The sequence below is a fragment of the Bubalus kerabau genome, chromosome 2, assembly GCF_029407905.1.
Source record: "Bubalus kerabau isolate K-KA32 ecotype Philippines breed swamp buffalo chromosome 2, PCC_UOA_SB_1v2, whole genome shotgun sequence".
Taxonomy (NCBI): Eukaryota; Metazoa; Chordata; class Mammalia; order Artiodactyla; family Bovidae; genus Bubalus; species Bubalus kerabau.
Window position 1 is genome coordinate 105967229 of NC_073625.1, and position 20893 is coordinate 105988121.

Sequence of the window (20893 nt, forward strand, 5' to 3'; positions counted from 1 at the left end):
TATTGCCTTCCTAATACAAATATGACTGCTACTCAGATTCATCAATGCTCAGTTTGGACTGGTGAGGAAGAAAGGTGCTTTTGTAGAGCAGTCCATAGAAATGCATAAATAAATAAAAATAAGCTCTATGCTCATTAACTTCAAGTTGCAACAGCAAATAGAAATGAGATTTCTATAAGAGGAAATGCTAAAGCCACATTAGATATGATGCCTCAGTGCAACACAGTAAGAAAACTGCCATCAAAGTAGGTATTGGAAAGAAGTCCAGCTTAAAAAAAGTATGCAGAGTTTACAATTAGACCCAAAAAATATTTGCATGAAGGTGGAAACTGTATTGCAAAATGCAGCCTCTGAACTACTGTGACCCTTAAACATATTTCATAATCTCTCTGAAAGCAAACTAAAATATTTAATCTCTATACCTCTGAACATAGTTGATGATAGGAACATATTAAAGTCATTAAGTTTAGTTGATATAACTTGCTTAAAAGTGTGAAAAAAAATAATCAATTTTTATGATGGCAGTGAAGCACCTCTTCATACACTTCTGAGGGGAGTATGAATTGCTAAAATTTTTCTGGAAAACTATTGAGTAATATGATTAAGAATTTAAAATTCAGAATCTCTAATTCTACAGTAATTTTAATTCCAAGACTCTACCTTACATAACTGAACATCAACAGAGATTTATGTTAGCAAAAAACTAAAACTAACCTAGCTAAGCTAAATTTTCAACAGTAGAAAAATAAAGTATAGCACATCCATATAAAGAAATATTTTGAAACTATCTGCAGGGTAGTTTGTGGTTCTAAAGTATGTTATAAACATACAGAGTACCAATTGTATGGACATAATAGAATTTGTGTGGCTGAGAGAAAAAATAAGAACACGAAAAATTAAATGATTATATTTGGATAATAAGATTATGCATGATTTCAATTTTTTCTTTTTACTTTCATACATAGTTAATCACTACAATAAACATTACTTTTATAATAAGAAAAACACTAGTTGTCAGAGAAGGGTAAAGGAAAAAAGTTTTAGAGGGCCATATGGAAATGATAAATCTAACCTTCATATGTGAAATAAATTAACTCAGTCACACATGAAATCCACTAAGAATACCTACAGTGAAAAATACATCCTCCCTGGTTCCTCATAGGGGTACAACCAGGGTCTCTTTTATCCCATTGCTGTAGAATATAAACCAGTAATTTGATAACACATTTTTTAATCATCTTAGTAAAACTTTCTTAATTATGCAGAGTGAAATGATAGCAAGAACAATTTAGGACTGCAAATCTGTTCAACCTATTACAAACTAATTTATTTAATAAGTCAACAATATTTAGTGAGCATCTATTGCATGCAAAGTACTGTTCATTATATTTTAAAAGATAAATTAGAAAACACCTCATAGAGCTAACAATTTAAAAGGACTTTTAAAATTAATGCATTTCTTTTGCTGTTTCTCATACAGGGTTATCGTTACCATCTTTCTAAATTCCATATATATGCATTAGTATACTGTACTGGTGTTTTTCTTTCTGGCTTACTTCACTCTGTATAAGAGGCTCCAGTGTCATCCACCTCATTAGAACTGATTGAAATGTATTCTTTTTAATGGCTGAGTAATACTCCATTGTGTGTATGTACCACAGCTTTCTTATCCATTCGTCTGCTGATGGACATGTAGGTTGCTTCCATGTTCTGGCTATTATAAACAGTGCTGCGATGAACATTGGGGTACACATGTCTCTTTCAATTCTGGTTTCCTCGGTGTGTATGCCCAGCAGTGGGATTGCTGGGTCGTATGGCAGTTCTATTTCCAGGTTCGATGCATGATACAGGATTCTCGGGGCTGGTGCCCTGGGATGACCCAGACGGATGGTACAGGGAGGGAGGTGGGAGGGATCAGGATGGGGAACACGAGCACACCCGTGGCGGATTCATGTTGATGTATGGCACAACCAATACAATATTGTAAAGTAATTAGCCTCCAATTAAAATAAATAAATTTATATTTAAAAATTAATGCATTTCTATTAATTTTACTGTGAATCCAAAACTGATCCAAAATAATAGTCTTAAAAAAACAACAAAAAACAAAACAAAATTTAAAATATTTACTACAGCTCAGGTAAAGACATAAACACAATACTTACGGTTTAAGGAATTTGTGACAGATCTGGCACACTTTGAGAAAACATATCAGGTTGACTTTTTTGTATTATTGAGCAAAAACTGATATTTACATAACACTCAAAAAGTCTTAAGTACATGAATGTGTATCACTTATAAAACGCCCTAGTAAATTACTATAAGAAACGCTGGACTGGAAGAAACACAAGCTGGAATCAAGATTGCTGGGAGAAATATCAATAACCTCAGATATGCAGATGACACCACCCTTATGGCAGAAAGTGAAGAGGACTCAAAAGCCTCTTGATGAAAGTGAAAGCAGAGAGTGAAAAAGTTGGCTTAAAGCTCAACATTCAGAAAACGAAGATCATGGCATACGGTCCCATCACTTCATGGGAAATAGATGGGGAAACAGTGGAAACAGTATCAGACTTTATTTTTCTGGGCTCCAAAATCACTACAGATGGTGACTGCAGCCATGAAATTAAAAGACGCTTACTCCTTGGAAGGAAAGTTATGACCAACCTAGATAGCATATTCAAAAGCAGAGACATTACTTTGCCAACAAAGGTTCATCTAGTCAAGGCTATGGTATGGATGTGAGAGTTGGACTGTGAAGAAGGTTGAGCGCCAAAGAATTGATGCTTTTGAACTGTGGTGTTGGAGAAGACTCTTGAGAGTCCCTTGGACTGCAAGGAGATCCAATCAGTCCATTCTGAAGGAGATCAGCCCTGGGATTTCTTTGGAAGGAATGATGCTAAAGCTGAAACTCCAGTACCTTGGCCACCTCATGCGAAGAGCTGACTCATTGGAAAAGACTCTGATGCTGGGAGGGATTGGGGGCAAGAGGAGAAGGGGACGACAGAGGATGAGATGGCTGGATGGCATCACTGACTCGAGGGACGTGAGTCTCAGTGAACTCCGGGAGTTGGTGATGGACAGGGAGGCCTGGCGTACTGCGATTCATGGGGTCGCAAAGAGTCGGACACGACTGAGCGACAGATCTGATCTGATGTATTTTTTATCCTTATGTAGTCTACTTTTTGTTAATAGAATTATATATTAGGAGACCAGTATGAAAAAAAATTGATTCAATCTCAGATACCAGATGTGTAAGACTGTCTCTGATTACCTAAAGCTACATAAAACATATGCACAATTATTAACAAGATATAGTTATTTATTGTCACCCAAAGTAAATAAGTGAGTTACTTTCTAACTTTGCCAAAGACAATGCTGTACAATCATCTCCAGGAAAGAAGGTAAGGCTGGACAGACCAGTGCTGAGGGAATCCCTGATAACCAAGGCGGGTGGTGGTGAGGGATGTGAAGCACTTGGTTGCGCAGATAAAAGAATGCAGCACACAGTATCCTTGTGACCTGTAACCATAGTGGGCATTTGCCTCTATGAAGCTAGTGCCACATGATGGCCCTCAGGTTCAGTCAATGGGGTCAGCCTGTGTGAAGCTGTGCCACGCAGTAAGAGAAGCTATTTATGGGATCAATGACCTGTGGGTCTGGGACAACAGCAGAGTTATATGAGGCAGGATGGTGGATAGCTGATTAGCTTTTGCTACCAGAGAAACCTAGAACTGAGTTCTAGATCCCTCTTTTCAATTGTATGATCTTAAATGAGTTACATTTTCCCTGTCTGTAAAATGATGATCAGGCTCTCCTGATGGTGCAGTGGTAAAGAATACACCTGCCAATGCAGGAGATGTGAGTTCAATCCCTGGGTCGGGAAGAGCCACTGGAGAAGGAAGTTGCCACTTCAGTATTTCGTATTCAGGAGTTCCCACTCCAGTATTCTTGCCTGGGAAATCCCATAGACAGGGGAATCTGGCATGCTACAACCCATGGGGTCGCAAAAAGAGTCGGACATGACTTAGTGCCTAAACAACAACAAAAATGATGATCATGTTACCTAACCTATAAGATTGTTTGTGCCTATGCATCCCTGGAAGCTCAGCTGGTAAAGAATCCACCTGCAATGCAGAAGACCCTGTTTCAATTCCTGGGTCCAGAAGATCCCCTGTAGAAGGGATAGGCTACCCAACCACTATTCTTGGGCTTCCCTGGGTGACTCAGATGGTAATGAATCCATCTGAAATGCGGGAGACCTGGGTTAAATGCCTGGGTTGGGAAGATCCCCTGGAGGAGGGCATGGCAACCCACTCCAGTTTTCTTGCCTGGAGAATCCCCATGGACAAAGGAGCCTGGTGGGCTACAGTCCATGGGCTCTCAAAGAGTTGGACATGACTGAGTGACTAAGCACATATTATATGTGATAGGCATGGAAAAGAACTAGCACAGTATGAAAGTAAACGTTGCTGAACAGAAGCTATTGCTGCTGCTGCGTCACTTTAGTCATGTCCGACTCTGTGCGACCCCATAGACGGCAGCCCACCAGGCTTCCCGTCCCTGGGATTCTCCAGGCAAGACAACTGGAGTGGGTTGCCATTTCCTTCTCCATTGCATGAAAGTGAAAGTGAAGTCGCTCAGTCGTGTCCGACTCTAGCGACCCCATGGACTGCAGCCTACCAGGCTCCTCCGTCCATGGGATTTTCTAGGCAAAAATACTGGAGTAGGGTGCCATTGCCTTCTCTGAACAGAAGATATTAGTATTGTCCTAATTGTATGAGGAAAGGAGAGGATGTTTGTACCTTTAAGCTAAAGAAGGAGTAAGGAGTTAGAAAGATAGCATGCTCAATATATCACTTTCTATTCTACAGCTCATCTAGGAGCCAGTCATATGCTGGATGTTCACAGAACATTTCTGAACCAGTAAACACTTGAACAATATTAATAGCTACAATGTGCAACTCTAACCAGCATTTTAAAGCACCAATTCTATTACACAAGAGGAAGGTAGTAATATGTGCCCATTTTTCTGAATGAAAAATGAAGGACCACTGTCTACACTTAACTGAAACAATCAGGAAATGGAACTATAAGGGCAAAGGTAAACAATTATTCAGCTGGAATCAGGACCAGGTGTTGTAGGCTCCCTAAAAATCACACATGAACAGTATCACTTTTTAAGGTATTCTAAAGAGACTCTGCAAATGACCTGAGTTCACATATAGCACAAGGTTTTGCAAATAGAAGTAAAAAAATACTACAATTGGCTTTGCTTTCAGGGCTTAAAATACACAAATTAATACATACTGAGGTTCTAGACCTTCTGATTTGATCTGGAGGACAGCACAAAGAATTGTTACACAGTGCCTTTAGAATCTATTGCAGTTTACATAATCCCTAGAATTGTTTGGGTTTTATGAGGGTGAAGTTACTATCAGTACCATTCCTGATGGAGATATACTATAGAGGATTTATTTTTTAAGTTCTTCTACTTCTAGGTTGGCATAGCTGTGTTCCCCAGTGGGAACTGAATAGGTCTGACTTTGTGCTGTGTTGACTAAAAGTTTATCTTCCCTTCATACTGGATGGGCCTGGCTAGTGATGGAAGAGGGGATGTTTAATGTTACCTCTTGAGCCATTAATAAATTGAATACCTAATTCACTTATTGTGGTGCTGGAGAAGACTCTTGAGAGTTCCTTGGCCTAAAAGGAGATCAAATCAGTCAATCCTAAAGGAAATCAACACTGAATATTCATTGGAAGGACTGACGCTGAAGCTGAAGCTCCAATACTTTGGCTACATGATATGAAGAACCGACTCATTGGGAAAGAACCTGATGCTGGGTAAGACTGAGGGCAGTAGGAGAAGGGAGTGACAGAGGATGAGATGGTTGGATAGCATCACTGACTCAATGGACTTGAGTTTAGGCAAACTCCAGGAGATAGTGAAGGACACGGAAGCCTGGTGTGATACAGTTCATGGAGTCGCAAAGAGTCTGACAAGACTTAGCAACTGAACAACAACAGCAATTCACTTAAGGCACTGAAAAGAGTCTCAGCTGGGTCTGCAGGAGCAGTGGCTCCATAAAAGAACTCTGAGCCTAAATTTAAACTAAAAAATATTTCCCCTATGGCTGAATGAACATTCTTAGGAATATTTAGTAGTTTACATTTTAAATTTGGCTTATTTTAAGAAAAGATACTATCTAATCTAAAATACTTTTATTTTATTTAATATGTATTTACTTCTTCCAGACCTACAATTGATCTGGGTGCTCAATCATTATTATATTATAAAATATAGATTTTAATAATCAATAAAGCCAGCTTATTATTTTACATTGAGGTGTCCTGAATTCTGGAGTTTACCTGAACTCAAAGTTTATGAAGATTAAGAGGAATATAATTTTAAAAGCAGATTTGAAAAACTTGTTAGTTATGCTTATTTTTATAAATTACTAAGTTAGATTTAGCCCTATCAGAAAGGGGAATAAAGAGAAGCAAAAGTTATCTACTTATCAGCTCTGTGAACGGGAAACAGATAAAAGGCAATAAGGAAGGAAAAGGAAATCATATGATAAACACCCGTTAATCCAAAGGCATAGTTGGTCTGTCTAGACTTAAGGTCACACTTGCTCTAATAAAGCTATAGAGTGTATTAAAAGCTAAGCTTACAAAATAATTCTGTATGTAAAATTTCTATTATTACTGGCTACTACTTAAAATGAAACAATTTAATATCACATTTTATGTATAAACATGATGAATTTGGACTCTCCATAGAACCCTGATCCACAATATACTAAATATTAATAATTCTATCCTGTAAGTCACACTTCAGAGTTTATTAACTAGAAAATAGTTTTTTAATAGATGACTTTTAAAACTTAACTTTGTACATTAAAGTTTAAGTGTTAGTAAAGAAAATTAACAAAATTAAAGCTTAGAAAAATGTTAAAAATAATATTTTCAAATTCTCAACTTGAAGCTATGATTATGGAAAAGATTTATTTTTATGGAATGTGAAAATTCTACTGACCACCTTGTACACATTCCTGGGTCTTAATTTAGGTGTTATCTCCTCGAGAATCTGATGTCCTGTGTTTAATATTGTCATAATAATCATCACACAGCATTGTAATTGTCTTTCACATAAGACTGTAAAAATGGGAAACAAAGGCTTTGTCTTATTCACCATTATGTCATTAGTTCCTAGTACATAACCGAATGAATTAATAGTAGGTATGGGTTAAATGGACAGAGGAGCCTGGTAGGCTGTAGTCCATGGGGTCACTAGAGTCGGACACGACTGAGTGACTTCACTTTCACTTTTCACTTTCATGCATTGGAGAAGGAAATGGCAACCCACTCCAGTGTTCTTGCCTGGAGAATCCCAGGGATGGGGGAGCCTGGTGGGCTGCCGTCTATGGGGTCGCACAGAGTCGGACACGACTGAAGCGACTTAGCAGCAGCAGCAGCATGGGTTAAATGGGGTTTCCCTTGTGGCTCAAACCGTAAAGAATCTACCTGCAATGCAGGAGACCTGAGTTGAGTCCCTGGGTCAGGATGATCCCTGGAGAAGGGAATGGCTACCCATTCTAGTATTCTTGCCTGGAGAATTCTGTGGACAGAGGAGCCTGGCGGGCTACAGTCCATGAGTTCACAAAGAGTTGGACATGACTGAGTGACTAATACACATATGGGTTAAATATTCGGTATTTGGGTTAAATATTGGGTATAGGAATACCGGATGAATTGTGTCACATCTATTCCTAATGATTAAATAATTCACAATGCATTGAAAAATTAAAGAGCTACATCTCTAAACAAAACATTTTTCAATCTTTAAAGGCCTGATCTTGCAGCTTCTTTATTTGACTCTTCCTTCCTATTTTTCCTCTTAATCAGTACAAAACTAAATTATCAGAATCTGAGTCTCAAATTTAATAACAGATTACAAAGCCTGGTTGGTTTGATCCCAAGGTGGACAGGTTGATTCTTATCTCCCTCTTCAGCAGATAGCTGGTATGGTAGACTTTGACACACACAGGTCCCTGAAAGAGTTCTGCAGTTCCTAACCAATTGTGTACTTCTCCTCAGTCTCAGAGAGACTGGATCTGACTACTGTTCCTGAGACAGACCCAACCATTATTTTATTCTTTCTGGAATCCATTGCAATTTGAATTATCCATGCGGTTACTGGTTTAATAGATGGTAAAGAATCCACCTGCAATGCAGAAGACCTTTTTTTGATTCCTGGGTCCAGAAGATCCCCTGGAGAAGGGATAGGCTATACACTCCACTATTCTTGGGCTTCCCTGGGTGGCTCAGATGGTAACAAATCCATCTGCAATGCAGGAGACCTGGGTTCAATACCTGGGTTGGGAAGATCCTCTGGAGGAAGGCATGGCAACCCACTCCAGTTTTCTTGCCTGGAGAATTCCCTCTCCCTCGCTAGGTTGTACATGCCATAGAGGCCACATTATTTTGCTCAGCACTCTATACCCAGGGTCTGGTTTAGTGCCTGACACACAATAAAACAGTCAATAAATATTGGTCAGATGTGTAAATATAAGGTTTGGAGCAGCAGTTTTCAATCAAGAGAGACTGTAAAATTAGATAGGTAACAGCTACCCCTACTGTTGTTTTCTCTACATTCCAAGTCTATCTGCCACATGGAAGACTTGAAGCTATAGGCACTCTTTTATTATAAATTCTGTTCAATCAATGGCAAACTTCAAAAGCAATACTAGGTAGGCTGGAGGTACAATATCTAGGAGATGCAATGGAGTTATAATGAGAACAGCAACCACTTCCAATAAGAAGTTTAGGATTTGAATTCCAGCTTACTAAGTGTATATCCTAGGGAACTTACATAATCTACCTAAATACTCAGTTTCATCTTATTTAAAATGGGGGGGGGAGGGATTTTGTCTAACATGCAGAGTTTTTAATGGTAATTGAATAAGATTGTATATATGAAAGCAACTGATGGTATAATTCGTGGCATTTAGGAGAACGGGCTTACTACAAATTAGTTCTTTTGTGTTGGCCAGCCAATGTCTGCAGCAAAATAGAGATATGATTTGACTAAAAGTCCAGGAATGGACATTTTGGGTAGAAAAAAATAAAATAAAAAGGATTTAAAGGCAAGAAAAAAGTAAGTAGATGTGAGGGACAATACGTTAAAAAAAAAACAACAAACATAAGATAGAGCAGTAGGAACATAACAGCCATTAGAAATGGAAAGACATTTTAACATAAAAAAAGAAAAACCTGACAAAAAACTATTGGCTTTTTCTTAGGTGACACACCTTTCCCACATATAAATAAAATAATTACTACCATTACAGTTAGTAGAAAAATCAACTGAAATGTATATTAAATACCTATTAGAGATTTAACTGGAGAAGGCAATGGCACCCCACTCCAGTACTCTTGCCTGGAAAATCCCATGGACCGAGGAGCCTGGTAAGCCGCACTCCATGGGGTCGCTAAGAGTCAGACACGACTGAGCGACTTCACTTTCACTTTCCACTTTCATGGATTGGAGAAGGAAATGGCAACCCACTCCAGTGTTCTTGCCTGGAGAATCCCAGGGACAGGGGAGCCTGGTGGGCTGCCGTCTATGGGGTCGCACAGAGTCGGACACGACTGAAGCGACTTAGCAGCAGCAGTAGCAGCAGAGATTTAACATTCTTCACAGGAATTCACATGCTGAAAACTCAACCTGTGTAAATATAGCTGTGAACTTTATTATTTACTATGATAAGGCAAAAGCATATCCTCTTCTGTGTACTACCTGCAGAGTTGTAAAAGGCAAATGTGTACCAGCTCTTTAGGTACAATTACAGGGCATCAGAATTTAGAGTTAGGCCCCTTCTTTGCATTTGTGATTATCATACAGTGGCACTGGAAGAAACTGAATATTATGAAAACTTTATTGAAAATTCATTTTTCATGTTGTCATTGTTGTCAGTCAGTCACATCTGACCACATGAACTTCAGCGCACCAGGCTTCCCTGTCCTTCACCATCGTCTGGAGCTTGCTCAAACTCATGCCCATCAAGTTGGTGATGCCACCCAACCATCTCATCCTCTGTCATTCCCTTCTCCTCCTTCCTTCTTTCTTTCTCAGATCAGGGTCTTTTTCAATGAATCAGGCTCTTCACATCATGTGGCCAAAGTATTGGAACTTCATCTTCAGTATCAGTCCTTCCAATGAATATTCAGGGTTGATTTCCTTTAGGATGGACTGGTTGGATCTCTCTGCAGTCCAAGGAATGCTCAAGAGTCTTCTTTAACACCACAGTTCAAAAGCATCAATTCTTTGGTGTTCAGCTTTCTTTATGGTCCAACTCTCACATCCATATATGACTACTGGAAAAACCATAGCATTGACTAGGTGGATCTTTGTAGCAAAGTAATGTCTCTGCTTTTTAATATGTCAACTAAACCGATAGTTAACACCTCACCAGCAACAACAGAGTCTAGAAAATAGTGGAATAGTATCTTCAAAGTATTGAGGGAAAATAAGTACCGTAGTTTATATAGTCAAATAAAATGTCATTTTAAAAGTGAGAATATCAAAATCAAAACTGCAATGAGATATAACCACATTCCAGTCAAAATGGCCATCATCAAAAAGTTTACCAATAATAAATGCTGAAGAGGGTATGAAGAACATGGAATCCTCTCATACACTGTTGGCAGGAATGTAAACTGGTGCAGTCACTATGGAGAACAGTATGGGGGTTCCTTAAAAAATTAAAAATAGAGCTACCGTACGATCCAGCATCCCACTCATGGGCAGATGCCCAGAAAAAACAAAAGCTCTAATTCAAAAAGATACATGTACCACAATGTTCATAGCAGCATTATTTATAATAGCGAAGACATGGAAGCAACCTAAATGTCCACTGACAGATGAATGAATAGCAATATATACAATGGTATATATATATACATATATATAATGTATAAATATAAAAATATAAAATTTATATTTATGTATCTATAAAGGCTTCCCTTATATATCCATAAGGGATTCCATGGTGGCTCAGATGGTAAAGAATCTGCCTGCAATGCAGAAGACCAGGGCTCAATCCCTGCATTGGTAAAATCCCCTGGAGAAGTGAATGGCTACCAATTCCCGTGTTCTTGCCTGGGAAATCCCATGGAGAAAGGAGCCTGGCAAACTACAGTCAGGGGGTCACAAAGAATCTGACATGACTTAGCAACTAACACTTTCACACTTTCACAAGGGCTTCCCAGGTGGCTCAATGGTAAAGAATCTCCCTGACAATGCAAAGAGATACAGAAGACACATGTTCAATCCCTGGGTTGGGAAGATCCCCTGGAGGAGGGCCTGGCAACCCACTTCAATATTCTTGCCTGGAGAATCCCATAGACAGAGGAGCCTGGCATGCTACAGTCCATAGCATCCCAAAGAGCCTGATACAACTGAAGTTCAGAAGATTTAGGAGATATGGGTTTGATCCCTGGGTCAGGAAGATCTGGAGGAGGAGATGGCAACCCACTCCAGCATTCTTGACTGGGAAATCCCATGGACAGAGGAGCCTAGTGGGCTACAGTCACAAGGAATCAGACATGACTTAGTGACTGAGCATGCATGTACATGAACAACTTTATGCTATTTATTTGAACCAATTATTAAAGCTATTTTAAAACTTAAAGGATATTTTCTTTGAAAATGAAACTAGCTTGGAGTAATTTGAAAACCTGAATAGATTTTTAGAAATTAAAATATTACCTAAGCAGTTAGAAATCTAGATAAGCACACACACACACATACACACACACAGGCACCTACACAAGTCCAAGTACATTTTAAGGCAACACTTAATAAACCTTCAAAAACCAGTATAGTCTGTTATAAAAACTATACTGCAAAACCTGAAAAAGCATCTTAACTTATTATACAAGACTACTAAATATTCATAACAAAATTAGAAAAAGGCATTATAAGAACAGAAAATTATTTTCTATAATAAGGATTAAGAAGTACAACCAAGCAAAGAGCATTTAGGGAAAAAAAGAAAGGTAACAAGAACTATTATTTATTTAACCTCCACTAAGTGATTTGCCAAGAGTCCTGCATATATAATTTAATCTATACATCATCCATATAAGGTAGTGTTATTTGCATCTTTATCATCATTTTATAAAGGCAGTAATTGGTGTTCTAAGAAAAGAAACTGTCTCAAGGTCATAGACTTAATAAGTGGCAAGCTTGATGTTAGGAGACTAAAGCCTATTCAGTTCAGTTCAGTTCAGTCACTCAGTCATGTCTGACTCTTTGCGACCCCATGAATCGCAGCACGCCAGGCCTCCCTGTCCATCACCAACTCCTGGAGTTCACTGAAACTCACGTCCATTGAGTCACTGATGCCATCCAGCCATCTCATCCTCTGTCGTCCCCTTCTCCTCTTGCCCCCAATCCCTCCCAGCATCAGAGTCTTTTCCAATGAGTCAACTCTTCACGTGAGGTGGCCAAAGTACTGGAGTTTCAGCTTTAGCATCAATCCTTCCAAAGAACACCCAGGACTGATCTCCTTTAGGATGGACTGGCTGGATCTTTTTGCAGTCCAAGGGACTCTCAAGAGTCTTCTCCAACACCACAGTTCAAAAGCATCAATTCTTCGGCGCTCAGCTTTCTTCACAGTCCAACTCTCACATCCATACATGACCACTGGAAAAACCATAGCCTTGACTAGACAGACCTTTGTTGGCAAAGTAATGTCTCTGCTTTTGAATATTCTATCTAGGTTGGTCATAACTTTCCTTCCAAGGAGTAAGCGTCTTTTAATTTCATGGCTGCAGTCACCATCTGCAGTGATTTTGGAGCCCCCAAAAATAAAGTCTGACACTGTTTCCACTGTTTCCCCATCTATTTCCCATGAAGTCATGGGACCAGATGCCATGATCTTAGTTTTCTGAATGTTGAGCTTTAAGCCAAATTTTTCACTCTCCTCTTTCACTTACTTAAAGACTATATTCTACTGTTTCCTCATCTTTATTTTTTTTTATTTTATTTTATTTTTAAACTTTACATAATTGTATTAGTTTTGCCAAATATCAAAATGAATCTGCCACAGGTATACATGTGTTCCCCATCCTGAACCCTCCTCCCTCCTCCCTCCCCATTCCATCCCTCTGGGTCATCCCAGTGCACCAGCCCCAAGCATCCAGTATCGTGCATCGAACCTGGACTGGCAACTCGTTTCATACATGATATTTTACATGTTTCAATGCCATTCTCCCAAATCTTCCCACCCTCTCCCTCTCTCTCAGAATCCATAAGACTGTTCTATACATCAGTGTCTCTTTTGCTGTCTCGTACACAGGGTTATTGTTACCATCTTTCTAAATTCCATATATATGCGTTAGTATACTGTATTGGTGTTTTTCTTTCTGGCTTACTTCACTCTGTATAATAGGCTCCAGCTTCATCCACCTCATTAGAACTGATTCAAATGTATTCTTTTTAATGGCTGAGTAATACTCCATTGTGTATATGTACCACAGCTTTCTTATCCATTCATCTGCTGATGGACATCTAGGTTGCTTCCATGTCCTGGCTATTATAAACAGTGCTGCAATGAATGTTTCCTCATCTTTAAAAAATATATTCAAATGCAACATTGTAATATCTAAATAACAATAAATATAATTTTGAGTGCAATATTATTTTTAGCTTTCAGTAATTTTACTATGATATGCCTAGGTATTGTTTTCATCAAATTTGTTGTGTCTGGGGTTTGGTAAAGTCCTTGAATATGTATGTCTTTCAAAACCTTTAGGAAGCTTTTACTTTGATTCTTAAAATACTTAAATAATTTTCCTACCCATTCTCAACTGCATATATAGTAGATGCTTTAAAATTTTCCTTCAGGCTTCTGAGTTTCTGCTTATTCTTTCCATTCTTTTTTTAATTACTCTTTTTCAGATTGGATGAATTATATTTATCTATCTCAAGTTCACTGACATCCTTCAGCCACATCCATTATGCTATTAATCCTACTCGGTAATTTATTTCAGATAATGTATTTTTCTGTCCTAAAATTTTCATTCTTTAATACAGATATATATTTTAGAATTTCTCTGCTGATATTTCCTATCTTTTTGTTCATATTAACCATATTTTCTTTTACTTCATTCACCTGTTATAATTAATAATTCAGCTTCTTTTAATTTCTTTCCTGATAATTTTAATATCTGGGTCATTTCAGAATTTTCATCTATTGATTTTCTTTCCCTTTGAGAAAGGATTACAATTTACCATGTTTTTTGTATTTGAACTAATTTGGGGTTGTATCTTGGACACTGTCGATGTTAACGGTAAAAATTCTGGATTCAGTTATACAGAAACAGGGAAAGCTGGTGTTTTTGTTCCAGCCAGTCATTAGCTTGGCTAATCTCAAGCTGCAAACTCTGTCCTATTCAGATCTGTTCCAATTGCTTTCAGTCTTCCCTGTGCATGTATGGTTCCGGGGTCAGCCAAAAAGTGGTAGGCAGAGCTTGAATATGGAATTTGAGTTTTCCCATCTCTGTCTTTTTCTTAAGTTACCACTCACTCTCTGGCATCCCTGTCCCTTCCCATATTCCTCCAGTCTGAAAGCATCAGGCTCTCTTGTGAAGTTTAGTTTCTTTTTTTGCCACTACAACTGCAGATGCTCTCAAGAAAAGCCACAAAAATGTGAAACTCACCCCACCCTCTGCTAAGTGCTTAATACAAGTTTCAACTCCCTTCTAAAAAGCTTCCTTCTATTATTGTTCATTCTCCAAAATGCTAATATCATTGTAGTTTGTTTTGTTTTTCTTTGGTTTTGTTTCTGGTCAGAGCTTATGGTTGTTATTTGTAGGTGGTTGTTTGATTAGAGATTTATTTCTCCACACCAGAAGTAACTCATGAATTATGCTTCATTCTGGGAATAGAAGGAACTAAATAGGTACCAAGAACTACAGATAAGATTTGAAGTCAATGGGCTAGAAACACATCACTTGCTTTTGGAAGAGGCTTAAGCACTAACACATGAAGAAAGTGGAAAATAAAGTGGATAATAAGCAAATTTAATGAAATAATGTACCACCAAATAGCTAAAAATGTAAGTCAATATATATATGCATATGTGTGTGTGTGTATATATATATATATATATATATATATATATATATATATATTTCCCACTTCCCAAACTTTTGAGCAATATTTCTCAAAACTTTGGAGAGTGGGGAAAAAATAATGTCAGTTAAATGTCTCAAGACCAACACCCTTCATCAGATCCCAAAACCAAAGTAGGAAAAACAAAAGAAACTAAAAGAATCTTTGTCCAAAATTCTTTGCCAAGATTTACAGTAACCCATAACATATCTCAAAGCTTGAAAAACTATCTCAAGAACTAGTAATAGGACTTCCCTGGTGGTCCAGTGGCTAAGACTCTGAGCTCTCAGTGCAGGGGGCCCAGGTTCAATCCCTGGTCAGGGAGCTAGATCCCACATGCTACAACTAAGACCTGGAGCAGCCAAATAAATAAATAAAATTAAAAAAAAAAAAAAAGAACTAGTAATAATCAAGTTCCCAAGTAAATTATATTTTATAAATTAAAAACAAGCACACACTCAAATGCAAAATATTTTTTCAATTGAAGCTAAAGCAAATTCACTTTATAGTTGACAATAGAGCCCATATATTTCTATCGTTACAAGGTCTAGTTTCAGATCTTGATGCATTATAGGATATGGCTATATCAGATGGTAAGGAAAGAAAATCCTATTTAAAATTCAGCAAGAATATAGTCTCTACAAGAGAAACCTTTTTCTCCTTTGGTATGTTTCTGGATCTAATTCTATTAGGCTACAGCAAAAAGCACTGCCCCTACCACCATCAACCATCAGAAGATATGGTTCCACTACTAGGCAGCTGTGGGACTTCGGAAAATTTCCTATCAAGGCTTGAGTTTACCTATGTGAAATGTCAGGCTAGAAGAGATTTTTTTTCTACTTTCCAATTGTAGCATTCTTCAACTATACAAATAGCCTCCATTTGTTGTTGTTGTTGGCTGCAAAGCATGCAGAATCTTAACTCCCAGTCAAGGATGGAACCTATGCCCGCTGCAGTGGCAGTATGGAGTCTTAACCACTGGATCACCAAGAAAGACCCTGCTGCTGCTGCTGCTTCTAAGTCGCATCAGTCGTGTCCGACTCTGTGCGACCCCATAGACGGCAGCCCAACAGGCTCCCCTGTCCCTGGGATTCTCCAGGCAAGAACACTGGAGTGGGTTGCCATTTCCTTCTCCAAAAAGTCCCTAAATAGCCTTATTTCTGGAATTTTCATATTTGAAGACTTGCATGATATCTACAAAACAACTTTGGATAATTCCTCAGATTTCAGGCCCACAGAGAATATTTCAAGAAAGACAAATAGCCCCTTGAAGAAAAGTGGGGGAAAAAATGCAGGCTCTCACATACAACCTCAAGTAAATCATCAACTGACACCCGAAGCTGTCATACCATACAGAGATAAGAAGCTTGTTTAAGTTTACATCAGTACTTCAGATGACTGGGAGAATGTTGTGATTGATGTATTAAAAATAATTTTCAGTTTGAAGATTAAACAAGTGGACAATGACCAAAAATTTCAAGAAAAGATGCTGCATATTATTTAAGATTCTGAAATCTTTAGATCTATTATCTGAATTTGTCTATTATTATAGATAATAATAGATAATATAATCTATTATTTATATTAACATAATATAAATAATAATAAAATCTATTATTATATATTATAATAATATATTATATATTATATATTATATCTATTATTATTATATTATTATCTATTATTTACAAGCAAAAACAGATAAGTAGTACAATGCTATTTATAACTGCTTGGATTCCATTCATTCAAATAACATTAGTAAGCATTTATTAAACACCTGGGGCTTCCCAGGTGGTGCTAGGGGTAAAGAAGCCGCCTGCCAATACAAGAGACACAAGAGAAGGCATGGGTTCGACCCCTGGGTCAGTAAGATCCCCTTGGAGGAGGGCATGGCAACCCACTCCAGTATTCTTGCCTGGAGAATCCCACGGACAGAGGAGCCTAGTGGGCTATGGTCCATAGGCTTGCAAAGAGGCAGACACAAGCGACTTAACATGTATGCACACATGCATTAAGCACCTGGTTTGTACAAGGTGCTGTACTGTTCACTTCTAGACACAAACATGTAAGACAGAGTTTTGTGTTTGTCTTTAGAGAGTTAGTAATCTACCAGAAGAGATATACACAAGAATATATACATACAGATATACATATGTACTGAGAAGGCAATGGCACCCCACTCCAGTACTCTTTTGCCTGGAAAATCCCATGGACGGAGGAGCCTGGCAGGCTTCAGTCCATGGCGTCGCACAGAGTCGGACACAACTGAAACGACTTAGCAGCAGCAGCATACATATGTAAATAATAATGGTGCATAGAAGAAAATGGTAAACACTATTAAGAAGGAACAGAAAGCCCTGTGTCTCAGGCTTGATTCCCTATAGGGAATTATGGTATCAGGGGTCATAGTGCAGAAGGAGGCCAACCACACAGCATGCAGGGCATTCAGAGCTAGTCCAGGAAGCAAGAGATGGAGGGATTGCTGGAGAAATCTGGAGAAACCATGGCAGAGCAGTGGACCTATAGGACAAGCATTCAGTTGAAGACCTAACAAGTGCTTGTCTCCTGTCTGGATGATAGCATCTAATTTCTGGGCTAATAGCTCAGTTGGTAAAGAATCTGCCTGCAATGCAGGAGACCCTGGTTCAATTCCTGGGTCGAGAAGATCCACTGGAGAAGGGATAGGCTACCCACTCCAGTATTCTTGGGCTTCCCTTGTGGCTCAGCTGGTAATGAATCTGCCTGCAATGTGGGAGACCTGGGTTCAATCCCTGTGTTGGGAAGATCCCCTGAGAAGGGAAAGGCTACCCACTCCAGTATTCCGGCCTGGAGAATTCCATGGACTGTACGGTTCATGGGGTTGAAAAGAGTTGGACACCACTGAGCAACTTTCACTTTCACTTTCTGGGCCAAAATCAGGATCCAAGGAGGATTCTGTGCAGGTGAGAGTTGAAAAAGGAAAGCAACAGAGCGAGTACTCTGTTATGGAAAGAAGGATGTTCCAAGTTGGGGAAATATCAAGAATAGCAGAAGGAATTTTTTTTTCTAGTGTTCTGTCTCATGGACATGCTATGTAAGCAGAAATTATCTGAACAAGTAACAATTTCTATCAGTTTACAAATTCTGGCAGGCTAAATTAAACCTGAAGATGAGGACAAAATTACCTTCAAGTTCCTATTTATAACTTTCTATCCCCTAAAAGGCTATTTATATAGCTTATATGTGCAACTGACTTGCATCCTTTCCAAATCATTCTATTCAATTATGAAATATTTTGAATCAAATATCATTGGTTTTCATTTTGTTTTAAGGGGCAAAAAGAATGAACTAACCTATAATCACACCAATGGCAAGAATAAGAATTTAACTCCTTCTTTTGAAATGAAGAGACAAATAATTTAGCCAAGAGCTTCCAAGTTTAATTTACAAACCACAAAAATCTATAAACATAAATTATGTAGTGAAAATTTCACTTATTCTTACTTGAATATAACTATAATCTCTTGAATATCAGTTTTAACAAAATGAATAAGAGTGCAACAGAGTTCAGATGAAGCTTATTTCTTGCCCAAATCCATATGAATGCCAAATACCTTCCAAGCAGATTGTCCAGCCACTTAGTATAAATGAATCCTCTTGCCTTCCATTTGAAAAACATTCCTCATATTGGGCACTTGCAATTAAGTTACAGTCTCCCTCATCACTGCTTAGCAGTGAACAGAACTAAGGGAGATAGAGTGAACCCTTTAGGCCACATGAGTACTGACAGTGGACCACATGTATTATGCTTCTCTAGAGACAAGCTACAACAGTAAGAAAGATCAGGTGTATTATGTTTTACCTACGAATCCTGATTTACAAGATGGGGAAAGGAAGATTGGGAGAAAGGGAATTAATATTTAATTGCACCCTCTTTTGGGCTAGGCACTTAGCAAATATTTTACAACTTAATCTAATCACAATCAGATGAGGTATTAATACCATGCAATACAAAAAGAAGTCTATAAAGAAGGCTGAGCACTGAAGAACTGATGCTTTTGAATTGTTGTTTGGAGAAGACTCTCTAGAGTCCCTTGGACAGCAAGATCAAAACAGTCAATCCTAAAAGAAATCAACCCTGAATAATCATTGGAAGGACTGATGCTGAAACAAGCTCCAATACTTTGGCCACCTAATAAGATGAACCGACTCAATAGAAAAGGCCCTGACGCTGGAAAATATTGAAGAGAGGAGGAGAAGGGGATGACAGAGGATGAGATGGTTGGATGGCATTACCTAATCAACAGACATGAGTTTAAGCAAGCTCCAGGAGATGGTGAAGGACAGGGAAGCCTGGAGTGCTGCAGTCCATGGGGTTGCAAAGAGTCAGACACAACTGAGTGACTGAACAAAAACAGCAATACAAAAAGAAATGAGATTCCAAAAGGCTAAGTTACTTTCATGATGTCATGTATTACCTACTTGATGACATCATGACCTAAATCTTTTCCAATGAGTCAACTCTTCGCATGAGGTGGCCAAGAAAGAGTTGGACATGACTGAGCGACTGAACTGAACTGAACTGAATTGACCTAAGTCTAATTTGACCCTGATGTTTCTTTATCTCCCTTAAATTTATTATTGTTTACGTCCCAGTTTAAAAAAAAAAAAAAGCATATTTCATTAGGGTCGCATCTCTGACAGGCAAGAGATTCCTCTCAAGCTGTTTTGGGGTGAACTTGTTTGCCAGGGGTAGTACTGTTTGTGTTGACATCCACCTCTTCTTCAGATCTAGTGTCATGTTTCACTGTAATACAAGCTGAAGGAGTATTTATCTAATGCACAACCCAGAGAATTGACTTCAAAAGTGGTGAGTCTCACTACCACAGTGATGGCAGCAGCCTGTTCAAAGACTGATGAAATTTTGTCTTTGCCCCATTTGTTTCTGCTCCTCAGAGTCACCAAGGGTCACTCTACCATGGGTGAGCCTACAGCCATGGTATCCTTTCTTCTCAGGCTTTTCTCCCTGCCAAACTTAACACGTCAAGTTCTTTGATATCATAGATATCATCCGGCCCTAAGTGTCTCGAGGCTTCTTTTTGAACCCCTTTAACGTTTTCTTCTTCATGCAGCCCAAACCCTGTGGCTCATCACTTTATTCTTTTACTCATACTGTGTTCACTTTCTGGCTTTCCTCTGTCTCATTTACCTCTATTTCTTTTGGTTAAGATCCTGAGATGAGAATTCTATGTAAGTAGTTTATTGGAATCTGATCCCTGGAAACACTAGTGAAGGAGAAAAGTGAGACAGAGAAGAGAAATGAGAGAGTCTGTAAAGATCATCATCAGTGGTTCTGGATCCCTATTCTCACATGTTGCCCCACCCATCGAGAGAAAAAGTTTGCATTCCCCATCTTGAATCTGGGTTGGCCTTCTACCTTGTTTTGGCTATTATACTGCAGCAGAAGTCACACTGTGTCAGTTCTAAGCCAAGGTCAGAAGAGTTCTAGCAGTCTACGTTTTTTGCTTTCTTGGGATGTAGACACCATATAAAGAAGTTCTGACTACATTAATGAATAATTAGAAAGCATATAGATAAAAAGAGGTTCAGACTCCAGCTATTATTTCACCCTTTGCACTGAGGCCTCAAACTTGTACATAAAGCCACCATGGACGTTCCTGTCCCAGTCAGTCTCGCAGTCAGGTGCAGCTATATAAGTGAATTCTG

General features: G+C 38.6%; 1 protein-coding gene across 23 annotated transcripts in view; it reads right to left on the minus strand.

Moving 5' to 3' along the window:
- The window catches only part of ZBTB20 (zinc finger and BTB domain containing 20), an 869429-nt gene that overhangs the window by 647921 nt on the left and 200615 nt on the right, over positions 1 to 20893 (minus strand). The gene's annotated exons all lie outside the window — the stretch shown is intronic.